The following is a 3,638-nucleotide window of genomic DNA, read 5'->3' as shown; positions in this document are numbered from 1 at the left end:
GGAATGCTGTAATGAAAAGGGAATATCACCCCTTATTGTCCAAACTCCCTGTCCATCATTCCGAATGCACCTGTGGAAAGTGACCGGCTTTTCTCTCTCTCCAGAGCAGAGAGCAGAGTGTGGAATCCCGAGACTGCTGTGCTCCGACTACGGAGGGAGGGTTGCCCTATGGAAGCAGATGTCTGGCTTCTCGATGGCCTCAGTGCCACCAGAGCAGCCTGAGATTGGTTAACTTGCTTGAAATTCAGGCAGAAGGGCTCCCTCCTCTACACGTTGGCTACATGTCCTTGAAGCGCAAAAGCAAGTAGAGAGAGAGAGAGAGAGAGAGAGAGAGAGAGAGAGAGAGAGAGAGAGATTTCCTAAGGAAAAGTGTCAGGAGGGTGACACAGCCTGGCCCATTAGAGGCTAACAGTAATTAGAGTGAAAATTTGGGCACTGGCTCTGCCCCCTTCATGAGTCCTGCTTTTCTGAGGTTGAGCCTCTACGACATGCCAGGCACTAGCAGTGTCTGGTCTGGTACATAGTAGCCAATTAATAATTGTTGGAAATTGAAAATAGAGACTTTGAGGAAACCAAGGCTCACAGAGGTTGGTCTTGGGGAACCAGCACCTTAAGGCATGGGGTTTCCATGCGGCCACTGAGGGGGTGTGTCCCCACTTCACACACCAGGGTCAGTCCCCTCTCTTAAGGGCCACCATGTTGGACAGACACTCCCATTCCCCCCTTACTGGAGCAGGATGAAAGCCATTCTCTGCCTGACGGGTTGTATGGATGAACAGTTCTCCAAGAAACCTAGACAGGGATGGCAGTCTGTGCAAAAACCTGGGAGTGGACACAGCAGGGGTTTGATGGGCTGTAAATTGCAAGGTGACACGCCAGGGAATGAGGCATCAAAGGAGGACGATGCTTTGCAAATGGTGTCACACCAGAAACGTGTGTGGCATTGCTATCACTGCCCACTGCAAGGTGCTTCTGGGAGGATGAGGAGAGACCACACTGGTGAAAGTGCTGTGTAAGCTGGGAAAAGTGTTAATTATTATAAGATATTTTGGATGTAGTCAGATTAAGTGTCAGAGCATAGAGACATACTTGCTAATTTTTTTTTTCTTGCATTCACATCCTCAGAACTGTTTCTAAAACAAGAATTCTAATTAATTTCCTTTCTTCTCTTTTTTCGTTACACAGTTTTTTTTATTATTATTACACTTGGCAAAATAAACAGTTGGCTATAGCAATTCCCTCCCCCACCCCCATTTAGAAATGTGAATATTTTCTTAGCCGATGGGATTAAGTTGTCTGGGAGCCAATGCCTTAGAATACCCTGATTCAGATTGGAGTTTTGGAAGCCACCCCCCTCCCCCATGATGCCTATTCCCGTTACCAAGTCCCATCAATTGTTTATCTGAGTAATTCTCAGCTATATATCCCATGCAGGCCGCTATCACCACACTTCACTCTGCAGCTCCCTTAGCCCCTTTGAGCCTCAAACCTTCCAGTGCTTCATAATTTTAATCAGTCACACCATCTTCACAACAATGAGCGGTATGTAGCCACAGCAATAAGGCAGGACCCAGAAATAGTTGTATAACTTTAGGAGAAGGCAGAATTACTATTTACATAAGCTATCACTATCTACCCAGAATTCTCAAATGTATGAACAGAAAAGCATTTGGGACTAATGAGAGAGTTCAATAATGTGGTCAGACACAAAGTAACTACACAAAAGCAAGAGCTCCCACATAACAGGAACGACCACTGAGAAAGTACACAAGAATAAACATCCATTCTGCAATCTGTTTGGGTTCCTATAATTTTCCAGGTTCTGTGGTAGACACGGGACACACCGAGGTGAACTAAGCAAGCAGGGTTCCTGCTCTTACAGGCGGACATCTACTAGGGAGGCAGACAGTAAATGAGTACACCGACCAATAAAAAGAAACGATTCGGCCGTAACCGGTTTGGCTCAGTGGATAGAGCATCGGCCTGTGGATTGAAAGGTCCCAGGTTCGATTCCGGTCAAGGGCATGTACCTTGGTTGCGGGCACATCCCCAGTAGGAGGTGTGCAGGAGGTGGCTGATCGATGTTTCTCTCTCATCGATGTTTCTAACTCTCTATCCCTCTCCCTTCCTCTCTGTAAAAAATCAATAAAATATATTTTAAAAAAAGAAAGAAACGATTCGGACTCGCCAGGAGCCTGCTGGTGGAGCCAGAGGGGCTGAGACCAACGGCTGCACCCACCTTCAGCCAGGTGCAGGGGGCGGGCCTCTCTGAGCAGGTGACATTTAAGACCTGACGGGGGCTGTGAGGGGCAGAGGGAGCAGCATGCGTGACTCACGTACCTAGAACAAGCTAGGTCTGTTCAGGGAACAAAAAGGCACAGTGTCCCTGGGGTGGCGGGTGGACGGGTGGGTTCAAGTCCGGGAAAGATCGCATCTGATTGGCTTTAAGAAAGGCCATTCTCGCTGCTGTGTGTGGGAAAACTGTCAGCAGGTTTGAAGAATACTTTTATCCGACTTCGTTTTCTTTCACGGCCCGTGGGCGGTCTCTGTCTCTCCCGTTAAATTCCAGAGGAAAACGTCTGATTGGCCAGGCTGAGAACCTTCACCCATAGGGGGCCCACGGCGCGGGTGGGGCCCAGCCCTCAGCGTCTGCGTCTGCGGAGAAGAGGGTTCCCTGCGTTTTCATTTCGCACTGAGCCCTGCAAACTAGGTAGCTAGTCCTGCACCCCAGGTCCAATCAGTGAGCAGCTCTGGCTCAAAGATCTGCTCCAGACTTTTTTCTTTTTTTAATGAAATCGCGGTGAGCTGCAGGGTGCTGTGGTGGCTGGGACAGGGATCCTGAAGGATGAGGCTGGTGCTCCAGCCTAGAGTTGCAGGCTGTGAAATCCGCTGCCTTTCCCAGTTAGGACGCTGAATTCCCGCAGACAACACGTGTGGGGGCAGGGGCAGGGCTTAGAGGGCTGCTGGGCCTCCGCGTGGAAAAGATTACAAAGATGCTGGAACAAAGGGGCTGCTCAATGAAGTGCTGGTGACTCAAAACATCTGGGCCCCCCGGGGGCCAGCGGGCCTCCTGGGCAGCGGTGGGGCCATTCCCAGGGCTGCTCTGGCCAGTCTCTCAGGCTGCTGGGTGTCCTGAGAGGTCCAAGACGCGGGGAAGTGACCATAATGGGCAAAGAGGTGAGGTGAGCTGAGCTGAGCATCAGCTTGTCTCTGAAAAGAGGAACGGAGGTTGTCCCAGGGGAGAGCTGGAGGGGAGGAAGAGTCAGTCTAGGAGAGAGCTAAGGGGCTAGTGAACACCCTTCGCTGGTTGTAAAGAAAGACAGAATGAGGCTTAGGTGTACGGATGTTGGAGCCAGTAGAACCTGGATTGGGTCTGGTTGCCCACTCATCACTTACTGCCTATGGCTGCTTTCCAGGGAAACAGCAGAGCTGAGTAGGAACGGAAGCCGCTCTTGACCAGTAGTCTTCATGAGGTTGTTGCAAAGTGAATGAGGTGATACTTGCAAGGTGCTTACGTGCGGGCTACAGGGCAGCCACACACAGCGAGGCAGGGCACGGCCTCACGCCCCTGGAACTGCACAGTGTGGCCACCTGATAGCGCGTTAGCAGTGGCCGCTCATAAATCCCACTCCTAGTCT

At 50.6% G+C, this 3,638-nt stretch overlaps 1 protein-coding gene across 5 annotated transcripts in view; it reads right to left on the bottom strand.

The window, feature by feature from the left end:
- The window catches only part of FAM107A (family with sequence similarity 107 member A), a 19,027-nt gene that overhangs the window by 4,312 nt on the left and 11,077 nt on the right, over nt 1-3,638 (bottom strand). Inside the window, exon 1 of one of the 5 annotated variants that reach the window (XM_023764986.1) lies at nt 3,397-3,415. The exons of 3 other annotated variants lie outside the window; for them this stretch is intronic. The gene's annotated coding sequence lies outside the window, so the exon portion shown is untranslated. Of the gene's footprint in view, nt 1-2,340; nt 2,590-3,396; nt 3,416-3,638 lie in introns of those variants that run through there. One more of the 5 variants, XM_023764985.1, reaches the window with a different exon arrangement.

The sequence above is a fragment of the Myotis lucifugus genome, unplaced genomic scaffold, assembly GCF_000147115.1.
Source record: "Myotis lucifugus unplaced genomic scaffold, Myoluc2.0 scaffold_366, whole genome shotgun sequence".
Classification (NCBI taxonomy): Eukaryota; Metazoa; Chordata; class Mammalia; order Chiroptera; family Vespertilionidae; genus Myotis; species Myotis lucifugus.
Note: the sequence above shows the minus strand (reverse complement) of the source record. Positions and strands in the feature narration are given on the sequence as shown.